Below are 26,261 nucleotides of genomic sequence, written 5' to 3'. Positions count from 1 at the left end.
GCCCATCAGTTACACCAGAATCCAGGCACCTGGACATGGTCCGGTTGGTTTTGGAGTATAATTTCTGCCTGGGGATGGAAAGTATTGTCATTTCTAGGTATTGCAGTAGCGATCATATTCAGTTGCTGCCTCTGTATACAATGTGGCCCTGCGATTTGCGGCATTTGTGCTACCTCTTGTATTCCTAGTCCCAAGTCCCGTCCTAGATCCCGTTCCAAGAAAATTCGAGACGAGCAAATGATACTGTATGAAATGATAGATGGTATCATGAATATTGATGTTTCCTGATGGAAACGTAGTGACAAGGAGGGAATGTGGAAAAGTAAATTTTGCCATGTTCTGTGTCCCTACGTGTTCCCCATCTTATGTTATGTGTGCATGATTAATATGCATATGTATTCCCCATGATCGATTTAAGACGCAATTACAGTTGTGTCCATCTCTAGTATGCCAGTTTCCAGTTCTCGTGAAAGCTACGAGTATTAGACCTATGTAAAGCTACGTTGCCACGTTTCTCAGTGTGCACGTTATTTCATTGTAAAGTCCCCGTTTCTAGGCCTCAAAAGGGCCCGGACTCAGATTCAGCTCCTGTCTCCTGAACCCTCGCTGAGGAGCGATACAGCCCCCACCTGTATCCCTGACCCTTCACTTACTTCCTGCCTCACAGTGCCCGGCTCGGCCTGGCTCTGCCTGCCAGTCTGCCAAGAGTATGTTATGATTCCAGTTATCAGTCCAGCCCTCCTTCTCTGCATTCCTAAGCTACTGAATCGCATCAATAGTTTCCGTCATGGTCTAGCTTTTATGTCTCCATGTAAGAGAAATACTGTATTAATGGTCATTTAATATTCCTCAACACGCACTACATGTAGAATAATTCATGCACCAGTCTTAGAATCTGTTAGCCTTTACCCTGATAACTTTTGGATTCTATCAACATGTTCTCTAAACATCAGATACTAGATAGTGTTTAGGTACATGTCGCTCTGACTCTCCAGACTTCAGTCTCTGCTTCTAGCGCAGAAGTCATAGCCCCCAGCTTCTCCCTAGTAACACGTCATTGCCAGTTTGCGCGCACCACTAGGTTAGAGGTCCCGGCTCCTTAGGTAGCCCCCTCCGTGTTTCCGCCCCATTTATGACATATTCTGTTACGTTTACATCACATGTCTATGTATACGCCCTGTTCACGCCTCTTGTTACACCTTCTTTCTACCTTATCTTTCGCGACTGCTACAGGCCCTGCCCACTGCTACGCCTATTGTATTGAACATCATGTATTTTGTTTAAGTATATATATGCTTGTGCCCTGTTATTAAAGTGGTGCAGCGCTGCCATCCTATTCCCGTGCAGGTTGTCCTGGTCCTGTCCTTTATGCTGTATTAAACCTGCATACTCCGACTACCTCGAATCTTGACTCTTATTTATTGAGCTATCTGTTATTATATATCCAGTCAAAAATAGAGGTATTATTTATTTATTTACCACAATCGGACAAACACTGGTTCCACATGGACCAGGCAATAGTGGGGAGGACGATATGGGATTTGATTTGGAAGGCCAGTAAAGCTAGACTGCTGTATGCCTACCTGGGTACTCTTACACAGACTACTCATAAAGTATGGAATGACATCACTAAAGGACTGGCTTGGATGACGTTTCCCTCTCCATATACTTCGATTCACTTCAACCCGGAGTTCGCCCCAGCTTTGAAGGCGGGACTGTTTGATGCCAGGAGGGAGGGAGTATGCCTGGTACTTTTGGATCAATTCCATAATTACGATATACTCACATTCGAACACTGCCAATTGGACTTCCACCTCGCATCCATTGAGCACTTCCACCACCTCCAGCTTAAACATTGGTTACCACACCCACCAGATAGGTAGGCTACCACACAAGACTTGACAGCGATAGAGACCTTTGTACGGAGGGTGGGCTTCATGAAAGGGGTGAATTCACTCTTGTATGGCCTCCTACTCAATACATTATATGCCCCAAGGCCGCATTACACCAACTTCTGGGAACACAAATTAGGGAGGGAAGTTTCAGAGGGAGAACAAAAACACCTATGGTCAGATATCGCTAAGAATAATCACTTATTAGATCTAAGGGAAGCCCACTGCAAGACCCTCTTCGATTGGTATCTTTACCCCACAAAACTCAAAAGGATATTTCCTGAGACCTCTGACCCGTGCTGGAGGGGATGCGGCATGCTCAGGGAATTCCACCACATCTGGTGGGAATGCCCAAACATTAGGCGATTCTGGGAGGAGATCGTAGCCAAAATTAAAGATATGCTGGGATACCCCTTACCGACTACAGCAGAGGTGGTGTCTTTGGGCCTCACAAATCCTCTGCTGTAACACCAATCAAGGGCAGACAGGGCTATCATGTGGGGGGCTAAAAAGTAAATTTCAGCTGCCTGGAAGAAGAAAGCAGCGCAGGTGCTGGCACAGTGGGACTCCCGCTAACGGAAAATACTCACTATGGAGATGTTGGCAGACATCTTTAGAAATGACTACAAGAACTTTGAATATAGATGGGTTCCACTTGTGACATATCTCACACAGAGCCTACCACTGGTAGTATGTCCACCCACGGTGAGAGACATGCACCTGTTCCAGTTTTAGATTGCACCCTGACCCACCCAGGGGTCCCCTCATGGTGCCCGACCCTCACCGACCTATCATCACACCTACCTATTGCTTAGGACCTCCACCTACTTACCCAAACCACACAATACACAAAAACAGTCAAGGCACTTTATAGCGCTTCTCCACCGCTGTTGGTTGGGGGATGGAATCAGGGGGAATGGCAGGGAAGGGGCTATAAAAATGTATAAAGTAGACATTTGAATGGTAGGGATTGGAATTGACAAATTGTTCAGTGTTAAAGTACCCACGCATTGAGATACTAGGGGGTGACGGGGCGGAAAATCAGCTTTTTCTGCCCGCGAGCAGCGGAACTCACGTCTGCAACATTAGGATAGGTTAACACAGGTCATTTCCCGTCCACCGCGGAGAGCCGCGCACCGCCATCAAAGTGCGCCCGCCACCGCGGCGGCGGGAGCCTATCGAGACCCTCCACCGCACCCGATGACCTCCGCCCCGCTCGACAAATTAGGATGGCCCAAACAAGCAGACGCACCGCATCGGAGACACCGCACAGCTGAAGCAGGCGGAAAGTTGACAGCGGAGCACGAACGCAGAGACCCGACATGAACCCCATGGACCCAGCCCTCTACATGCATCCGGTCATGTACCTGCTGCAACACAATCGCCAGATGGGCCGCCGCGGACGCCGCCGCAGGTACGCCACTACACATATGCACCACACAACACACATGAAGAAACAGGGCCTAAGCACCACACTGGCATCCTGCTGGGGGGCACAACACATCCACATGGGCACCCACACATCACCCACCTCACAACAAGGCACCCCACAGCATCCGGAACACACAACGTCCGCCAACCAGCAGCAACGTTCCGGCCACGGTCACGTCACCGCCGCGGTCAACACATGCGCACTATGCAGAAGGCAGGGCCACACCAAGGCATGGGCAGGGCACCAACATCACAGGGGCACACCACCCCAAACCACACTGCACCCCACCCGAGCTAGCACAGGCCAGGTGCTTATCCCGTGCACCCCCATGCACACCAACAAGCACTGTAACAACAAGCACAATACACACACACTGCAACACACAACACACAACCAGGGACACAGGCACTGCAGGATTGGCTAACAAGGAACACACAACACCAGTGCCCTCCCCACAGCCCACACAATTGCATACAATCATCCACACAGGGCAAGACTAAACAAACAACAGGCATACAACTCCTGGCTGACACATGTGTGTCTGACACTATACAGGGGCACACATACATACAATACTAACTAACACCCTTCACACTGCACACCTCTGCCACACACAACACCACACATGTCATGTAAGCGATGCCACCAGGACTAAGGGCCAACACAAGATGACCATACACATACATGCCTGGGCACACAGAAAGGAAAACACACACATTCCTCATGACATCACAGACAGCTACAAAACCACTGAACAGCTGCACACCCTGTGCTGCCAGTGTCTCCCAAGGTGACCTGTGAACAGTGTATGCATCAATAGCAAATCCCCAACAACAAAACTGCATGGCCTGTAAAATAGCCATCATGTTATGTTATGTTATAGGTAGTTTTGTAGCGCGCTCTGCTACTGGGGAGTATCCTGGCGCGTTGCGGAGGTGACCAAACATAACACAGAGAGACAGCCTAGGCCTGACAAACAAACAGATGGGTCTTGAGATCCTTTTTAAACTTGGATAGACACTGGGCGGTCCGCAAATGAAGAGGGAGAGCATTCCAAGCCTTCGCAGTTACCACAGAAATAGATTGGCCGCCCAGCCTAGCCCGCTTATAGCGGGGAAGAGTCAGTTTGGCCATCGAGGCTGACCTGAGACAGCGAGAAGGAGTGTAGAAGGAGAAGCGCTTCCTCAGGTAGCCGGGGCCTAGGTCATGGACAGCTCTAAATGACAGCACGAGAGATTTGAACATAATTCTCAGGAATGGCACCGAGGATCTGGAATGCACTCCCTCCTGAAACGAGGATTATCTCCTCCACTGTACTCTTCAAGAAAGAAGTGAAAGCCATCCTTATGGCCAAGTTTACATGATCCTCACTGTTGCTGCTCAGAGACTTTGCACCGATCTTGTAACGTTGGATACTTAGTGATCCAATAACTTTCTGTTCATGACCTACTGACCTCTTTTGCAGTTGGATCAAAGACTCTGCACTGTACTATAGTATTGTCTTTTGAGGGTTTACTGGTATCCACTGATCTCTATGGCAGCGGGATCAGAGTCTCTGCACCGCCCTATCCTAATGTCTATTTGAATGTCTACTGTTATCTCTAGACCTGTATTGTAGCTAGCTCACACTCAGCACCGTCTTATATTTTTGTCTATTTGAGTGTTCTCTGCTATTTCATGATCTCTATTTTAGTTAGATCAAAGACTCTGCACCGCCTTATTTTACTGTCTAGCTGAGTGTCTACCTGTTTCTTATTGCACATGATTGTTATCCTATTATGCTACCGTTCACTATACTGTACCCAATTACTATGTTTACTCACCCTACTGTGAAGCGCTCTGATATCTGTTAAGATCTTGTTCGCGCTATATAAAACTTTGAATAAATAAATAAATAAATAAATTCTCTGAGCTACAGGGAGCCAGTGGAGCGCGCGCATATGTGACCGAGCGCCCTGCCATTTCGGAATGCTAAACAAAAGGCGGACCGCGGCGTTCTGGACAACCTGCAGTCGTTTGACCAGATAAGCCGGGATACCACAAAACAATGCATTAGCATAGTTCAATCTGGACAAGATGAGGGCACGCGCAACCGTTTCCCTAGCTTCTCTGGGCAGCAGAGGGAAGCATTTTCTTAGAGCCCTTAGCGTAGCAAAACAGGTCCCTGACAGCTTCTTGATATGGTCCTCAAATCTGAGGTCTTTTCCGAACCAAATTCCGAGGTTCTTAGCCGGGCCTCCCATCACCTTGGGACTAGGAAAATCCGGGGGCCACAAATCATTCTTAAAGTTGGAGGGGAAGGACCCATAGAAGAGAACCTCTGACTTGTCCTCGTTGCATTTAAGCTGGGCCATCGCCAGCCAATGAAACACCGAGGAAAGAGAGAGGTGAACAGCCGTTGTATCCAGCTGGTCATCCGACCAGGTAAAGAGCAGCTGGGTGTCATCTGCGTATCCGATGACCTTAGCCCCAAGCTGTTCGGCCAGGTATATCACAGGGGTGATGTAGGCGTTAAACATCAGTGGGCTCAAAGTGGAGCCTGAGGAACCCCCGTGCAGAGTGGTTTGGCCTTTGAGGCATACGGCGGCATCCATACTTGCTGCGTCCTATCAGAAAGGAAGGATGACAACCAAGCCAGTACCCTGCCGCCAATGCCAATCTCAGACAGTCTAGCAAGGAGGAGATTATGGGGGACGGTATCACAGAGTACAACATCAGCAGGGCCAGAATGGACTGAAGACCCTGTCACCCCTGTCTAAAATTCAGATGGCCACAAAGAGCCTTGCAATGGTGAACTGTAAAATAGAGCATGGTACACAGTCAAGCAAATGCAAACAAGAACATGTGCCAATCAGGGTTCACATTGTCATCGGATGTCTGGGCCTCAGCCATCATGGTGCATGCAAAGTAGACAGACATGGTCTCACACTCATTAAGTGGACACTGCAGTTCACCACAATATGGACTCCCCACACCATTTCAAAGAAGAGTGACCATGTGTACACAAAAAATCTGTCAAGGACTGAGAACTGCATGCAGGAGCAGAACAGTAAGGCCATAGTGGCCCAATGCCTCATACAGGCACACATCACATATCACAGCATGGCAACACACGCACATCACATGTGTCACCGCTGCCACAGGACCTGTACACATGCATCCACTCTCAGACAAACTCTCCCTCCCCAGATACTCACCATCTCTGTCTTGCTGCTGATGCCCCTTCAGACGTGCATTCAGGTCTGGATTGGTCACTGCCAGTATGCGTCCCATCAGCGGAGTCATGGTGCGCCGTGCCACACGCCCTGTGTGTGGTACCATCCCCAAGGTCATCTCTGCCACTTGCTTAGCCAGCCGGCTGATGTCGTCCCACCTCTTGTGACAGTGTGTGTGTCGTCTGTTTGATACCCCCAGGGCTCGCACCTTTGCTGCTATGGCCCTCCACATGGCCTTACGTTGGTGTACCTTGAGCTGCAGGTATGAGAGTAAAGAAGGGCAAATGAACAATTATACAATGTCAGATGTCAGCATCTATCATTATAGCAGCCAGACACAGACTCAGGACTCACAGTGACCTCCCCCCCCTTCCGAACTGGGGGTACCCTCACAAGGGCACTCTGCATGGCATAAACATTAGTAAATGCATGCACACATTGTGGTTCCTAGTCCCCATGATATTCACACAAATGATATTCACACAAATGCATCATGCCTCAACACAAATGTATCGACAGCAGTGTGTAATTCTGAAATTGTACAGGGCACTGATGGGGCATATCTACTAATCAGTGTGAAGCAACTGTAGCATGTAAGTTGGCTGATGTTCAACGTTTGGCTGTGCAGTTGGTGAACCTACTCTGTGGGTCACACTGACTCTGACTAGAAGGGCACCCTGAAATGTCCTCACAAGCGTTCACTGGCCTGGCATTTAAAAGGCTAACAACCGTTGGTTCTGTATGCCCGGCAATGTAACACACCCCACTCACACATATGAGTACAGGCCTAGGAAAGAGTCACATTGCAACACACACACTCCCTCGACCTGGATACAGCTTGTCTGTCAGTGTATGTCATCACCCCACATCCCCAAGCATATACTCCAGCATCACGACTACACGTCTGACACCACCCTGCCCCACAGCTCCCTTCATGGTGACTTACCACAACATTGGGACTAACACCTAATCTGAGCCCCCCCCCCAGCGATGCCCAGCACTAGGAATCAGCACCAGCACCAGCACCAGGACCGGAATCTGCGGCGGAAAAGTGCAGCCTGTCCCGCTACTGGAAAGCAGAGATCTGCCGCCTGATCACCCTCATGGTGATCGGCGCTCCTCTGCCCTCCCGCGACCCCAGGACACTCACCCGCAGAGCAGCCGACCGCGTCCGGACTCTACAGCAATGCCAGCACGAGGACAGCTGAGCATCAGAGTCCCGACCAACCTGGAAGACCTTAGTCCTTTCACCGGAGCCCAGGGAGTCTCCACCGACGCTGCCTTCCTCGCCTGTCTCCAAAATGGCGGCTCCTGATGACCTCGCCTGACCAGAGCCTTCCCCCAGAGCCGCGGCTTCCTCCATCCGAGGTTTTTGAAATATGAGGGCGCTAAACTACAGCCCGACCACCACCGGCAGTGATTAATCTCTCCATCCGGAGTACCAGGACTCCCAACGCGGTCGTCCCCCCGCCTGGCTTAAAAATGGCGGCCAAAGAGGACGTCGCCTGACCGGAGCCTACTCTGCAGCCACCTCTCTTCGTCACCGTGAGTACTGTCATTCTTTGGGGCACCTCCAAGCTTCAGCCCCGACCACCCCACTAAATATAGCCTCTTCTCCAGAGCCCCATGTTTACTGCCACCGCCGGCCCCGTGCCTGACTTTAAAATGGCGGCCAAAGAGGACGTCGCCTGACCAGAGCCTCCACCGGATCCACCTCTCCTCACACAGAGAGACACTGGTAGATACAGGGGGCGCCAAACAGAGGGGCAACTGGGTTGTCCTGCCTCATCATTCATAGGGAGCTACAGGGGCCCTTGCCCTATCTCCAGTGCGACCAGTTCTCATGAACTTCTAACCGGGACACTTCAGGAAAACAATAGTAGGACTACATCAAGGAGTTAAAAAAAAAAAAAAAAAATTAAGGTGAATGAAGAGAACAGCAAAGGAAGGGAAAGAGGGCCTTCCACCTAAGCAGAGGTCCTGGGTCTAACTGCCCGGCCCCCGACCATCACCTGCACGCTGTTGCGCAGAATAGCGGACCAGGAGGGCCTGCAATGCCCCACCTGACTTCTAATCACGTGTCCTACTGAACCGCACCTTCGATCTGTCGCCTGCCCTCCGGGCCACCCTAGCGCCACACCCCTACCTAATAAGGCTCCCCCTCCACCACACCCACGATGGCCCGGGACCAGCCCCCCTCTCCTCCATCAGCCCCACCTGCCCACCTTAAACCTCACAGCCGGAACTCCTTCACCATCATTTTCCCCCCACTCCTCTCTACTAAGTTGCGACGTACCTTCAAGCAGAAACTCATGCGCAATCACAAAGAAACCCTAATCACTGACATCTACCACTCGGCCTCCAATGGACCGACGAAGATGGACCTAATATTCCACTCTGAAAGACCGGAATATTGGATCTCCACGATTAGATCGCGGATGTTTATCGCCAAAACAACTTCCACTCTCCACAGCTGCAAACTAACCGCGACTCTCCCATTTAGATCAGCCAGCAGAGGCTATATAACCGTGACCATCTTTACCAATGGCACGGTCCTCATGCAAGCTAACAACGAGAACCTGGAAGTTTTCGACTCCATATTCCCCGCACTCAGCTCAGCCCTTCCCTCCCTCCCTATCCGCGCCCCTACGCCGCCTCCGACCACGACCACAACTAACAGAGAAGACCTCGATACTCCCTCCCGCAACCCTTATCCTGCCCGACAGGCCCCCCTTCCACCTGCAATACCTCACCCTCCATGCACAGCCACCCAACATCCACAGGACACTCAATCCCCCTCCTCTACCCCTTACTCCAACTACCTCACCTCCCCCAACATTAGGCTCCGACAGCCTCCTACAGCAATCACTCCCACGCCAACAGGCTGCCTCCAGACAACGAGCCTCTTCCCCTCGAGTCTCCCTACATCTCTCAATCCACCCCTGTCCAAACCCCCTCCTGTCCTCCTCCCCTCTGCTCCCTTGTCTAAACCCCCGCCTGACCGTCCCCTGAACACCCCCCCGTCCTTCACCCCGACCCCTATCTCCCAACCCACCCCCTCGAACACTAACACTCTCGGTCCCACTGCGGATGCCCACATCCCCTTCCTTGAGTCCATATCAAAACGGCTCGCAGCCCTGGAAAACCAGGTCAACACTATCACCCATGGTTTATCAGAAATCATCTCTAACCTTGGTATAGTCTGTAACCCTTACAAACTCTCCCTCCGGACTACCCCCCACATCAAAACGTCCACTATTTCCTCTCCCACTCCAGCGGGCTCAAATCACCCGACCTCCAGGCCGATCAGATCTGAAGCCCCTATGTCAGACAGGGAAGCAGCCTTACTAGCCGCCACCTATGACTCCTCCACTACGGAGTCACCCAAATCCAAAATCCAAGTTATCACAGGTCACCGGAAAGACCTACCCATCGTCAAACCACAGAGATTACCAGTCCTCACCGCTATACCCAGAGAGACTAAAGATGGAACCACCAGCAATCAGGAGAAATTCACCAACTGCCTCCTAATCAATTGCAGATCGGCCTCACTACATGCAACGGACTTAGCCGAAGCCATCCTCACACATGACATTGACGTTGCGTTCCTCACGGAGACTTGGCTTACTAAGACATCCCTTCCCTGCCTAGACATGCTGGTTCCACCCGGTTTCTCCCTCATCTCTAAAGATAGGGTTAAACAACGAGGAGGTGGGGTCGCTATCATCCACAAGGACAGCTGGAGCATCACAGAAACCTCCTCCTTCGAGTACGACTCCTTTGAATGCCTATCCACCGTCATCAAGACAAAAGATAATGACTCTCTACTGTGCCACCTACTCTATCACCCCCCGGGCAGAAATAATGAGTTTGGAGAACAACTATCAAACCTGATTGCACAAGACGCACTTGGCGACTCCAAAAACTTAATTCTTGGTGATCTGAACATCCGATGGAATGAGACCCATAACCCTCTAATCAGATCGCTATCTAGCCTCCTTGATGAGAACAACCTCACCCAACACTGTACTGAGGAGACTCATTACAAAGGAGCCACACTGGATGCCATCATCGCCCAAAAGAATTCTATCACGGTCAACCACATAATACCAGTTGACTGGTCAGATCACCACATGATCTTATTCCACATCAATCACCCCATCATCTCACTTAAACCTCCACAAGACCCCCCTAAATGGTCGAGAAACCTCTCCCAAGTACCCCAAGACATCCTGGAAGGTCAACTAAGCGCACTTCTTCCGAACAACACACTGCACCTCTCGACCATCGACCTCGTCGACCGCTACAACTCGGGGGTAGTCTCCATACTTGACAATCTAGCTCCTCTAAAGCTCAAAAGAAGCCGAGTCACTCCATCCAGAACCTGGTTCACTGCGGACCTCAACGCAAAAAGAAGAAACCTGAGAACCAAAGAAAGAAAGTGGAGAAACAACCCAACCGCCATTCTCCGCCTCCAACTAAAATCAGCCCGCAGGAAGTACAACAACCATATCAAAAACAAGAAATCCAGCTTCTTCCGCGAGGCATTGGTCAAATCCAAAAACAGACCCAAAGAACTCTACAACATAATCAGACAACAAACAACAAAGCCCCTGCCCTCAACCCTAGAGGCTTCCAAAGAACTCTGTGACAACTTCGCCAACTTCTTCAACGACAAAGTCCAAAAAATCGAACTATCTCTAGACATCAACAACCCACACCCCCAGAAGAGCCACTCGGCCACCCTAGTGGCGCTCCCATCCGACTCCTTTCCCTCCCCCTGGCTAAGCTTTCGCCCCGTCCAGGAAACTGAGATAATTGCGCTGATCTCGACCTCCAAACCATCAGCACACATTTCAGACCCCATTCCCCCATCTTTAATCAAAAAAATGAAGCTTACCTTAGCGCCCATCTGAGGAAGAATCATAAACAGCTCCTTACAAAGCGGTGTGGTCCCCGATTGTCTAAAAATGGGACAAGTCACTCCCCTACTGAAAAAACCTGGTCTCGACTCAACTGACTTGAACAATTTCAGACCAATATCCAACCTCCCTTTACTCTCAAAAACACTTGAACGCTGTGTACTCCTGCAACTGACCCAACATCTGGACAACATCAATCTCCTGGACCCCCTCCAATCCGGCTTCAGACAATGCCGCAGCATAGAAACCGCGATGCTGAACATCATAGACGACATACATGGATCTATTGACGCTGGCAAGTGCTGCCTCCTCATACTCCTGGATCTCTCAGCAGCGTTCGACACGGTGGACCACAAGCTCCTCATCATGACTCTTCAAGAAAGAGCCGGCCTTGGCGAGGTAGTTCTCAAGTGGTTTTCCTCCTTCTTACATAACCGTACGCAATTAATAAAAATCAAGAACTTCACCTCCGATACCCAGCAAGTCAACAAGGGTGTCCCTCAAGGATCAGTGCTCTCCCCCCAGCTCTTTAACATCTACATGGAACCACTCGCCAAGCTACTCAGGAACGCCAACATCCACTTCCACCTCTACGCGGATGACACGCAGATTTACCTGGAAATCTCCTCTCTCAAAGACATCCACAGACTCAACGATGTCCTAAATGAAGTTCAAGTCTGGCTGACAAAGAATCACCTGAAACTCAACCCCGATAAGACAGAAACACTCCTCATCTCAAACAAAGAAGATAACCCTCAAATCACAGAGTGGCTAAAGTCGATCGATGCTCTCAAAGGTAACCTCACGCTAGCCGACTCCGTTAAATCCCTGGGCTTCACCCTAGACCCCAAACTAACCCTGACAAACCACATTAAGAACTCGGCGAAAAGCGCATTCTTCAACCTCAGACTTTTGAACAAAATTAAACCTTACATTCCCAACAAGGACCTCAAACTAGCCACGCAATCTCTAGTTCTATCAAGACTGGACTATGGGAACTCAATCCTAACAGGCATCCCCAAATCGCACCTGGCACCACTAAAAACAACACTTCACGCGGCAGCGAGAATGATCACAGGCTGCAAAAAATTTGATCACATCTCCCCGGCACTCAAAGAACTCGAATGGCTCCCTGCGGAAATGCGAAGTACCTTCAGAACGGCCTGCCTAACCCACAAGGCCCTACACACCGGCAAACCGGAATACCTGGCTAACAAGCTCAAAAAAGCAGGCCAAGCCAGAAATTTGAGAAGCTCTAACTCCCTGCTGCTCATACTACCAAAAACCAGAAGGAAGAGAACTGCGGACTGCTCTTTCTCAGGAAATGCCCCCAAAATATGGAACGCCATCCCCTCGCACATCAGAACTCTACCATCCTATGTAGAATTCAAGAGCCAACTCAAATCCCTGTGCCTTATCCGCTCCCTCGGTTGTGGATAACTTGGAGCTGCAAACGTCCCAGAATCCATTCGGTAATGTAGATTCCTGTACCAAGAAGCCCTGTTGTCCGAACTTTTCTTCTTTCCAAATTGTCACCCGCTGATTGCTTTTATTGGGTTTGTTTCATATTGTTCTCTTTATCATTCCCTCTACTGTAAAGCGCTCTGATACCTTCGGGTCTGGTCAGCGCTATAGAAAACTTCTAAATAAATAAATAATAAACATCCAGCTCCTCACTTGTGAATGGACTGGCACGGATCTTATCTATTCTTGACATCCCTGTGGATATGGCAGACCTGTGCCGGAAGTGAGTTGTGAGGGGTCCCAGGCAGCAGGCTCCTGAAGCAGCAGACAGGGTCCCAGGCAGCAGGCTCTTGAAGCAGCAGGACAGGGTCCCAGGCAGCAGGCTCTTGAAGCAGCAGGACAGGGTCCCAGGCAGCAGGCTCTTGAAGCAGCAGGACCGAGTCCCAGGCAGCAGGCTCTGTGAGCAGTGGAAATGTGAGGCTCACTCCCACAGATTTATAGCCCCCTGGGGTCGTTAGGAAGCTTAAAAGCTGCTACAATTGGTTGTCCGGGTCTGCCTTATTCAAAAGCACCCAATGACCGCCAATTGGTTCTAATCTGCATCATGCCACCGCGATCATCAACGTCGGAATCCAGGGGAAGGCACTGGAATGGATCGTCTCCTTCCTCGACGGAAGAACACAGAGAGTCCGTCTACCACCGTACAAGTCAGAGGCCACGGAAGTCATCTGCGGCGTCCCTCAAGGATCCTCGCTGAGCCCCACCCCCTTCAACGTCTACATGAGCCCCCTCGCGCCCATCGCACGCCAACACAACCTGAACATCATCTCCTACGCCGATGACACCCAGCTGATCCTCTCCCTGACCAACGACCCCGCCGCTGCCAGAGCCAACCTTCACGAAGGGATGAAAGATGTAGCCGAGTGGATGACGACCAGCCGCCTGAAACTGAACTCAGACAAGACGGAAGTCCTCATCCTGGGCTCCTCGCCCTCCGCCTGGGACGACTCCTGGTGGCCCCCCGCCCTGGGCACCGCACCCACACCGACAGACCACGCACGCAACCTGGGCTTCATCCTGGACTCCTCCCTCTTCATGACCAGACAAGTCAAGGCCGTCTCCTCGTCATGCTTCAACATCCTGCGCATGCTACGGAAGATCTTCCGGTGGATCCCCACCGAGACCAGGAAGACGGTCACCCAGGCCCTCGTCACCAGCCGACTGAACTACGGCAACGCCCTCTACGCCGGAACCACCGCCAAGCTCCAGAAGAGACTCCAGCGGATCCAGAACGCCTCAGCCAGACTCATCCTCGACATCCCCCGACGCAGCCACATCTCCGGACATCTGAGAGACCTGCACTGGCTCCCCGTCAACAAGAGAATCACCTTCCATCTCCTCACCCACGCACACAAAGCCCTACACGATCAAGGCCCGAGCTACCTCAACAACCACATCAACTTCTACGCTCCCAAACGCCACCTCCGATCCGCCAGTCACGCCCTCGCCGCCGTCCCCCGCATCCGAAGAACGACAACAGGAGGAAGGTGCTTCTCCTACCTGGCCGCCAAGACCTGGAACTCACTCCCGACCGACCTGCGCCTGACCCAAGACCACCTCTCCTTCAGGAAGAAGCTCAAGACCTGGCTGTTCGAGAAGTAGCAGCACCCCCCCCCCCCCCAAGCGCCTTGAGACCCTCCGGGTGAGTAGTGCGCTCTATAAATGTCCTTGATTGATTGATTGATTGATTGATTGATCATCGCTGCCATTGGCTGTATGCAACGCTCCACGGTGGTGACGCATCGCGGGTGCCCGGGGTGCGCTACCGCGATGGTGCATCATTCAAAAGCATCCAATGACCGCCTCCGGGGTAGCGGAGCACACCTTCCGCGATTTTCAAATCTGCATTGTGGTTCCTAGTCCCCATGATATTCACACAAATGCATGATGCCTCAACACAAATCTATCGACAGCAGTGTGTAATTCAGAAATTGTACAGGGCACTGATGGGGCATATCTACTAATCAGAATGAAGCAACTGTAGCATGTAAGTTGGCTGATGTTCTACGTTAGGCTGTGCAGCCAGTGAACCTACTCTGTGGGTCACACTGACTCTGACTAGAAGGGCACCCTGAAATGTGCTCACAAGCGTTCACTGTCCTGGCATCTAAAAGGCTAACAACCGTTGGTTCTGTATGCCCGGCAATGTAACACACCCCACTCACACATATGAGTACAGGCCTAGGAAAGAGTCACATTGCAACACACACACTCCCTCGACCTGGATACAGCTTGTCTGTCAGTGTATGTCATCACCCCACATCCCCAAGCATATACTGCAGCATCACGACTACACGTCTGACACCACCCTGCCCCACAGCTCCCTTCATGGTGACTTACCACAACATTGGGACCACCAAACAGCCGTGGATACTGTGCCAGCACCTCGTCCACAAGCACATCCAGCTCCTCACTCGTGAATGGACTGGCACGGATCTTATCTATTCTTGACATCCCTGTGGATATGGCAGACCTGTGCCGGAAGTGAGTTGTGAGGGGTCCCAGGCAGCAGGCTCTTGAAGCAGCAGGACAGGGTCTCAGGCAGCAGGCTCTTGAAGCAGCAGGGCAGAGTCCCAGGCAGCAGGCTCTGTGTGCAGTGGAAATGTGAGGCTCACTCCCACAGATTTATAGCCCCCTGGGGTCGTTAGGAAGCTTAAAAGCTGCTACAATTGGTTGCCCGGGTCTGCCTTATTCAAAAGCACCCAATGACCGCCAATTGGTTCAAATCTGCTTCATGCCACCGCGATCATCGCTGCCATTGGCTGTATGCAACGCTCCACAGTGGTGACGCATCGCGGGTGCCCGGGGTGCGCTACCGCGATGGTGCATCATTCCAAAGCCTCCAATGAGGGCCTCCGCGGTAGCGGAGCACACCTTCCGCGATTTTCAAATCTGCATTGTGGTTCCTAGTCCCCATGATATTCACACAAATGCCTGATGCCTCAACACAAATGTATCGACAGCAGTGTGTAATTCAGAAATTGTGCAGGGCACTGATGGGGCATATCTACTAATCAGTGTGAAGCAACTGTAGCATGTAAGTTGGCTGATGTTCAACATTAGGCTGTGCAGCCATTGAACCTACTCTGTGGGTCACACTGACTCTGACTAGAAGGGCACCCTGAAATGTGCTCACAAGCGTTCACTGTCCTGGCATCTAAAAGGCTAACAACCGTTGGTTCTGTATGCCCGGCAATGTAACACACCCCACTCACACATATGAGTACAGGCCTAGGAAAGAGTCACATTGCAACACACACACTCCCTCGACCTGGATACAGCTTGTCTGTCAGTGTATGTCATCACCCCACATCGCCAAGCATATACTGCAGCATCACAACTACACGTCTGACACCACCCTGCCCCACAGCTCCCTTCATGGTGACTTACCACAACATTGGGACCACCAAACAGCCGTGGATAGTGTGCCAGCACCTCGTCCACAAGCACATCCAGCTCCTCACTCGTGAATGGACTGGCACGGATCTTATCTATTCTTGACATCCCTGTGGATATGGCAGACCTGTGCCGGAAGTGAGTTGTGAGGGGTCCCAGGCAGCAGGCTCTTGAAGCAGCAGGACAGGGTCCCAGGCAGCAGGCTCTTGAAGCAGCAGGACAGAGTCCGAGGCAGCAGGCTCTGTGAGCAGTGGAAATGTGAGGCTCACTCCCACAGATTTATAGCCCCCTGGGGTCGTTAGGAAGCTTAAAAGCTGCTACAATTGGTTGCCCGGGTCTGCCTTATTCAAAAGCACCCAATGACTGCCAATTGGTTCAAATCTGCTTCATGCCACCGCGATCATCGCTGCCATTGGCTGTATGCAACGCTCCACGGTGGTGACGCATCGCGGGTGCCCGGGGTGCGCTACCGCGATGGTGCATCATTCCAAAGCCTCCAATGAGGGCCTCCGCGGTAGCGGAGCACACCTTCCGCGATTTTCAAATCTGCATTGTGGTTCCTAGTCCCCATGATATTCACACAAATGCCTGATGCCTCAACACAAATGTATCGACAGCAGTGTGTAATTCAGAAATTGTACAGGGCACTGATGGGGCATATCTACTAATCAGTGTGAAGCAACTGTAGCATGTAAGTTGGCTGATGTTCAATGTTTGGCTGTGCAGCCAGTGAACCTACTCTGTGGGTCACACTGACTCCGACTAGAAGGGCACCCTGAAATGTCCTCACAAGCGTTCACTGTCCTGGCATCTAAAAGGCTAACAACCGTTAGTTCTGTATGCCCGGCAATGTAACACACCCCACTCACACATATGAGTACAGGCATAGGAAAGAGTCACATTGCAACTCACACACTCCCTCGACCTGGATACAGCTTGTCTGTCAGTGTATGTCATCACCCCACATCCCCAAGCATATACTGCAGCATCACGACTACACGTCTGACACCACCCTGCCCCACAGCTCCCTTCATGGTGACTTACCACAACATTGGGACCACCAAACAGCCGTGGATACTGTGCCAGCACCTCGTCCACAAGGACATCCAGCTCCTCACTCGTGAATGGACTGGCACGGATCTTATCTGTTCTTGACATCCCTGTGGATATGGCAGACCTGTGCCGGAAGTGAGTTGTGAGGGGTCCCAGGCAGCAGGCTATTGAAGCAGCAGACAGGGTCCCAGGCAGCAGGCCCTTTAAGCAGCAGGACAGGGTCCCAGGCAGCAGGCTCTTGAAGCAGCAGGACAGGGTCCCAGGTAGCAGGCTCTTGAAGCAGCAGGACAGGGTCCCAGGCAGCAGGCACTTGAAGCAGCAGGACAGAGTCCCAGGCAGCAGGCTCTGTGAGCAGTGGAAATGTGAGGCTCACTCCCACAGATTTATAGCCCCCTGGGGTTGTTAGGAAGCTTAAAAGCTGCTACAATTGGTTGCCCGGGTCCAGTGGTTGCTCCACTTCCGCTCTGCCTCATACAGCGGAGGTTAGCGGTTTAGTGGTTGTTGACCGTCTAGTATAAATCTTTGGCTGTTGCGGGGCACAATTGACAGACGCAGCGATTTAGGCTGTGCAGACCACTCGATACCTTTTCCCTGTTATAACTGAGCTGATTAATAGCTTTTAAAGCGGTCTTCCGCATTTAGCGTTGTGTGCATTTTAACAATACTGTAATTTTTAAAAATGTGTTCTTGCGACTAGTGAGTGTTCTCACCTGCCTCCTCACGCTCTAAGACCCCGTTCCGCCCCGGCTGAGTGCCGTTTGCGCGGAGGGTCGCCTCGCAGAGCGCCATTCACCCGCCTCCTTTCTCCACTTCCGCCCTGCCTCATACAGCGGAGGTTAGCGGTTTAGTGGTCAAACGCCCCCTCTACATAATATGGTGGCTTGGCGGAAGCGCAGCGGACGAGCGCAGCGGGAGCGCCGACTTCGCGCCGAAGTCAAGCCAAAGTCCTGCCCGTCTGCGCCCGTCTGCGCCCGTCTGCGGCCGGATGCGGCCCATGGCCCCTCACCCTGCCCTAACGCTTCGCTATTCGTCAGCGGACCTACGTTCTTTACAACATGTAGTTCCACTGCCCCCTGAGGCCATTAGGAGGTCCCAGAAGTGCGGGATTTCAACCTTTCCTTGCACGGTGAGTCCTCCCTCGCCTGGACCTGTCCCTTCCCCCGTCCCCGTTGTTTCCCCTTTTCCTTCGCCTGCTACTATTATCCTTAAAATTCTCTATCTTAACACGCGCTCCATGGTCAAACACCAACTTGAGATCTACCGCCTATTAGACGATACCAATGTAGATATTCTCTTTTTGTCAGAGACTTGGCTGACAGAAGATTCTGTACCCGATATCCTAGCCGCTCTTCCCAACGGCTACTATATCCTTCATGTCAACCGTCCTGGAGGGCAAGTTGGCGGGGGAGTAGCAGCCATTATTCGTAAAGAATATGCTTTTTCGATCTTAGACTGCACCCCCATCCCCAACTCCCAAACCCTTGTCATCCAGCTACGCTCAATCACTACCTCCCTCATCTGTGTTCTTATGTACAGACCCCCCACCCACATGCCTTCCTTTGCTCTCTCAGTCGGGGAACTTCTTTCCCAGCTTCTGATAAATCACTCCAGAATTCTCTTTCTGGGCGATTTTAACTACTGGCCATTCGACCCCCAAGAAAGCAGGTTGTCTGAACTGTTCACCGAAACCCTCATTAGTTTGAACTGTCAGCAACTGATTGCCACTTCCACTCACTGTAAGGGTCATATACTTGACCAGGTCTGGGTGGCCAATCTAGACTTTTCGCCTCCACTGATCACCCCTTGTACCTGGTCAGACCATCACCTTATCTCCCTCTCTGTCGACCTTCCTAGCTTTCATCGCCCTTTGCGACGTGCTGGCATTACGGCCCGCAATTGGAAAAACGCTGATATGACAACACTTCATTCTCTCCTGGCAGGTTCAATTCCTCCAGCCCTTGAATCTGTGTCTCACCACGCCTCCACTCTTGAGCTTTGGCTGAAGGCAGCTGCCGACGTTGTAGCTCCCCTAAAGACCATCAAAATCTCACGCCCCCATGATGCCCAGCGTTGGTTTACTGACCAGTTGAAACTTGATAAGCTAGCCCTCCGCCAGGCTGAACGTCGCTGGCGCCAGAAGTACGACCCTGATCTCAAGATTGAATTTACGAATCTACTAAACACATATAAATCTTCCATTCTGGAGGCCAAGACCTCCTATTTTTCTCGCAAAATTCTCGAGTCGGCTTCAAAAGCCAAGGACATCTTTTTAATTGTCAATGAGCTCTCCCTTCCTGATCGTATTACCCTCCCGCCCGCTCCCACCCAGGCTTTGTGCGACAAGCTCAATGTTTTTTTTCAGGATAAGATTTCCACAATTAAAAATAATATCTCTCCATCTCCCCCTTCCAAATCATTTCCCCTCCCTCCTGAAAATGCCTTTAAATTTCACACCTTTCCCCCCATTTCCATTACTGAATTTCACAGCATTCTCCATAAAGTTAGTTCGGGCTCCCCTAGGGACTGTTGCCCCCCACAAGTCTTCAAGGAAATTTTTAGGCTCTGCCCTGACCCCGCCCTGGCCCTTCTCAACTCCTCTTTAACATCAGGAGTTGTTCCAGAGGCTTTTAAGCAGGCCATAGTGTTACCTATTTTGAAAAAGCCTAGCGCAGACCCTCTCGTGATGAATAACTACAGACCCATCTCTCTCCTCCCTTTCTTAGGAAAGATATTGAAGACATATGTCACCAAGTGTCTGAGTACCTTTATGGAAACTTCCTCTTTCCTTGACCCTCATCAGGCTGGTTTTCGCCCTCTTCATTCCACAGAGATGGTGATTGCAGCAGTAATGGACACATTGAGAACTGGTGCCGACAATAATACTCCTCAAGCCCTCGTATTACTAGATCTGTCGGCGGCGTTTGACACGGTCGATCATACTATTTTGATCGACCGTGTCAGCAACGCCGGCATCCGCGGCGCCGCCCTGGACTGGGTTCGATCCTTCTTGCAAGGCCGTTCCCAGGCAGTCCACCTCTCCTCCTTCTCTGTCCCTTTTATCCCCCTCACTTGTGGTGTTCCCCAGGGCTCAGCTCTTTCCCCTCTCCTCTTCAACTTATATATGCAACCGCTCTTGGCATCCCTTCGTCACTCCTCAGCTACTATATATAACTACGCTGACGACTTGCAACTGATCTTCCCTCTGGATACCTCACCCTCTTCCCGTCTTAACTTCCAAACTACAATGCTACTCATCTCTGATTGGATGGCTCATAGCCAACTCAAGCTGAATCCGTCCAAAACGGAACTTGTTCTGGTGGGCGGCCCTTCCAATCCCTGGGATGACAACTTCTGGCCCTCTTCCCTTGGTTCTCCCCCTCGCCCGGCCAGCACCGTGAAAAGTCTAGGAGTGATCATCTCTGAGGATCTATCTATGAAACCTCAGATCTCAGCAGTAACATCTTCCTGCTTTTTCCAGCTGCGCAGGATCCGCAAGATCTGTAGATTCCTTACCAGAGAGGCACTCATACTAGCTATATTGGCTTTGGTCATCTCCAGGGTTGACTTCGCTAACGTCCTGTATGTGGGGATCCCTGCCTACCAGCTTCAAAAACTTCAGCTGATTCAGAACCAGGCTGCCCGCCTGGTGTTTCACCAACCCAAACACCAGCATGTTTCCCCCCTCCTGAGGAGCCTCCACTGGCTCCCGGTGGCTAAACGGTGTCTCTTCAAACTCGGCTGCACCCTATTCAAGTCCCTTCACAAACTCGCTCCTGAGTTCATCTCCTCTAAACTCAAGCGCTACCTCCCATCTCGTAAACTTCGATCCTCTGCCGATAATCTTCTTTGCATTCCACTGATCCGCCGCAAAAAACACGGCGGCCTTCGCTTCTCTTTTTTAGGCTCCACTTTCTGGAATTCCCTCCCTTCTTCCTTTCGCCATTGTCCCACCTACGAACTGTTTCGAAAAACCCTGAAAACTCACCTCTTTAAGTTGGCTCTTGAGTAATGTCTCCCGCCCCGGCTCGCCTGGTCTGTTATGAGCGCCAAGAAACCGTCTCGGTGTACGTGCGCGGTATAAATTGTTTAACATAACATAACATAACATGCCTTATTCAAAAGCACCCAATGACCGCCAATTGGTTCAAATCTGCATCATGCCACCGCGATCATTGCTGCCATTGGCTGTATGCAACGCTCCACGGTGGTGACGCATCGCGGGTGCCCGGGGTGCGCTACTGCGATGGTGCATCATTCCAAAGCCTCCAATGAGGGCCTCCACGGTAGCGGAGCACACCTTCCGCGATTTTCAAATCTGCATTGTGGTTCCTAGTCCCCATGATATTCACACAAATGCATGATGCCTCAACACAAATGTATCGACAGCAGTATGTAATTCAGAAATTGTACATGGCACTGATGGGGCATATCTACTAATCAGTGTGAAGCAACTGTAGCATGTAAGTTGGCTGATGTTCAACGTTTGGCTGTGCAGCCAGTGAACCTACTCTGTGGGTCACACTGACTCCGACTAGAAGGGCACCCTGAAATGTCCTCACAAGCGTTCACTGTCCTGGCATCTAAAAGGCTAACAACCGTTGGTTCTGTATGCCCGGCAATGTAACACACCCCACTCACACATATGAGTACAGGCATAGGAAAGAGTCACATTGCAACTCACACACTCCCTCGACCTGGATACAGCTTGTCTGTCAGTGTATGTCATCACCCCACATCCCCAAGCATATACTGCAGCATCACGACCACACGTCTGACACCACCCTGCCCCACAGCTCCCTTCATGGTGACTTACCACAACATTGGGACCACCAAACAGCCGTGGATACTGTGCCAGCACCTCGTCCACAAGGACATCCAGCTCCTCACTCGTGAATGGACTGGCACGGATCTTATCTGTTCTTGACATCCCTGTGGATATGGCAGACCTGTGCCGGAAGTGAGTTGTGAGGGGTCCCAGGCAGCAGGCTATTGAAGCAGCAGACAGGGTCCCAGGCAGCAGGCTCTTGAAGCAGCAGGACAGGGTCCCAGGCAGCAGGCTCTTGAAGCAGCAGGACAGGGTCCCTGGCAGCAGGCTCTTGAAGCAGCAGGACAGAGTCCCAGGCAGCAGGCTCTGTGAGCAGTGGAAATGTGAGGCTCACTCCCACAGATTTATAGCCCCCTGGGGTCGTTAGGAAGCTTAAAAGCTGCTACAATTGGTTGTCCGGGTCTGCCTTATTCAAAAGCACCCAATGACCGCCTCCGCGCTAGCGGAGCTCACCTTCTGCGATTTTCAAATCTGCGTCATGCCACCGCGATCATCGCTGCCATTGGCTGTATGCAACGCTCCACGGCGGTGACGCATCGCGGGTGCCCGGGGTGCGCTACCGCGATGGTGCATCATTCAAAAGCATCCAATGACTGCCTCCGCGGTAGCGGAGCACACCTTCCACGATTTTCAAATCTGCATCATGCCACCGCAATCATCGATGCCATTGGCTGTATGCAATGCTCCACGGCGGTGACGCATCGCGGGTGCCCGGGGTGCGCTACCGCGATGGTGCATCGTTCAAAAGCATCCAATGACCGCCTCCGCGGTAGCGGAGCATACGTTCCGCGGTTTTCAAATCTGCATCATGCCACCGCAATCATCGATGCCATTGGCTGAATGCAATGCCCCATGGCCGGGATGCACCGCAGGGGCCAGGCGCTAGGAACCGCGACTCATGCGGCGGAGCATACCCACCGCCACATACACATGTCCATATGCCAATGGCTACCGCACTTGTGAAGGGGGTGGTGCTGGGGTCACACGGCCGGGGCCCGGCGGTAGGTACCGCGACTCATGCGGCAGAGCATACCCACCGCCACATACACATGTCCATATGCCAATGGCTACTGCACTTGTGAAGGGGATGGTGCTGGGGTCACACCGCAGGGGCCAGGCGGTAGGGTACCGCGACTCATGCGGCGGAGCATACCCACCGCCACATACACATGTCCATATGCCAATGGCTACCGCACTTGTGAAGGGGGTGGTGCTGGGGTCACACCGCAGGGGCCAGGCGGTAGGTACCGCGACTCATGCGGCGGAGCATACCCACCACCACATACACATGTCCATATGCCAATGGCTACCGCACTTGTGAAGGGGGTGGTGCTGGGGTCACACCGCAGTGGCCAGGCGGTAGGTACCGCGACTCATGCAGCGGAGCATAACCACCGCCACATACACATGTCCATATGCCAATGGCTACCGCACTTGTGAAGGGGGTGGTGCTGGGGTCACACCGCAGGGGCCAGGCGGTAGGTACCGCAACTCATGAGGCGGAGCATACCCACCGCCACATACACATGTCCGTATGCCAATGGCTACCGCACTTGTGAAGGGGGTGGTGCTGGGGTCACACCGCCGGGTTCCAGCGGTAGGTATCGCGACTCATGTGGCGGAGCATACCCACCGCCACATACACATGTCCATATGCCAATGGTTGCCGCACCTGTGAAGGGGGTGGTGCTGGGGTCACACCGCAGGGGCCAGGCGGTAGGTACCGCAACTCATGCGGTGGAGCATACCCACCGCCACATACACATGTCCATATGCCAATGGTTACCGCACTTGTGAAGGGGGTGGTGCTGGGGTCACACCGCAGGGGACCGGCGGTAGGTACTGCCATTTTCGTACACATTGCTGTGTGTGTCAATCAAGGACACTGTATCCGCACCCTGCAGCAACATGGTGAAGGGCACATCATTGTACACACGATGCCACACAGCCATGTCATCCACAGGTGGACGCACGTTCAGTGTGAGACACTTTGGCCTGTGGTTCAGCCATTTTAGTAAGAAATTTGATGGCTGATGATGATTGACAGACCTCAGCTGGTGTAAATGATGCTGTGACGTTTAATGTGTTGTGGGTCAGTGCAGAGCTTGACCTGGCTGGTGTCACTGCATTGTATCGGACCAGACTTGTGCATTCACAACTGCTCATGCACACAACCGGAAGTGTCCCTGCTACTGAGATCATTGTGTTGATGAATGTGTTCCGACTTTACATGATGCATTTAGGTGTGGCAGGTACAGCAGATAGTTATGATAGACATGGTAAGTCACAATACATTGGCGGGTCTTGCTGCACCTTGTCTGCACATGTGAATTGTTCATCCATTATATCCGCATTTACAGTCCCAGATGTGTTTGTGGCACTTGTGTATTGTCACTGGAGAGGCGTGCCCTCTGTGTGTAGCTATTGGCCAGCCATGTAACCTGATGTGTCATGCGTATCTCTGGCACTCGTTTTCCCATTACATCATTGATGCTTTGTGCTATGCTCATCTCATGATGCTTGTCACTGACATTTTCATTTCACTCCTCAACTAGGAGGAGGCCGAATCGACTATGTCACCTGACAGTGCTGCAGGACATGGAGAATGAGGCAATCATCAGGAAATTCAGGCTGGACAGACCAACATTGAAGATCGTATGTGATCTATTGGAGCCCCACCTGCAGCCTCGCCGTCACTATCCTACGGCAGTCACACCCACCTACAAGGTGCTGGCAGCACTCCACTTTTTTGCGACTGGTTCCTTCCAGGAGACTGTGGCTAACGCTGGGGAGATGTCGCAGCCCATGTTCAGCATGGTGCTGAGGGATGTTCTTGCGGCCATGATGCTATATCGCAATCGCTTCATACATTTCCCCAGGGGACATGAATTGGCTGCTGTGAAGGGTGACTTCTATCCCCTTGGGCGCATCCCACATGTAGTCGGTGCCATCGATTGCACCCATGTAGGTCTGGTGCCACCGCAGGCGACGGAGCACATTTATCGGAACCGCAAACACTACCATGATTCGTACATCATGAGGAACAGCATGGTGCCACGGATGATGGAGAATCTGCATCCCGAACGTGCCTGGATTGTGGGTGAGTCTCACTACTGCTATGGCGTGCTGTGTGTCACTTGCTGCACTCTAGCTGTACAACATTGCAATGTGTGTTTGTCATTCCCAGGTGACTCAGCATATCCCAGTCGGCCATGGCTGTTGAGCCCACTCCGGAATCCCCGGAAACCAGCAGACATCCGCTACAATGAGGCCCATGGCAGGACCCGACGGGTAATCGAGCGGACTTTCGGCCTGCTGAAGTCAAGGTTCCGGTGCCTTGACAGGACCAGAGGCGCACTGGCACACTCACCTGGGAAGTTGTGCAAGATCGTTATGGCATGCTGTATGCTGCACAACCTGGCCATCCACAAGGGGATCCCCCTGCTCCTGGACGATGGTGAGGAACCAAGGCCACAACCTGCTCAGGGACCTGAATCCAGTGATGAGGACAGTGGAGAGGAGGAAGGAGTTGACCTGCGCCAGCAGCTCATCGAACGCTAGTTCACTTGAAGGTGGGTGACGAGGTACAACGTGTACATTCTCTGGTGTGGTTGTTTTTGTTGTGAATGGCTATGCGCGGATGTATCCGATAGGCACATGTTCTGTCACCTATGTGTGGTATTGGTGAAATTGATGTTCCGTATGGAGATGTATGCTGGACCGTATTTGTGCACATCTGCTAGACATTGTGTAGTATGCCTGTGATGTCTTGGATATTTTTTGTGCAGTGATCTGTGTGTGTTGCTACAATGAGACCAGTGACTGTTCCTGCCCTGCATACTGTACATAATTTTTACACTTCATGGACATTATCAACAATGTAAATACTGCACTAAAGAATTCACTACACAAAATCTGGAGTGTCAGGTATTTTATTTTGGGAGTGGACATGTGAATTGTGCGGGAATATTTACATGAAGGTGGGGAATGAGCAGTGAGTTG

This window comes from Lissotriton helveticus, chromosome 3_1 (genome assembly GCF_964261635.1).
Source record: "Lissotriton helveticus chromosome 3_1, aLisHel1.1, whole genome shotgun sequence".
In the NCBI taxonomy this organism is placed as follows: Eukaryota; Metazoa; Chordata; class Amphibia; order Caudata; family Salamandridae; genus Lissotriton; species Lissotriton helveticus.
This window is presented reverse-complemented; position numbering follows the sequence as displayed.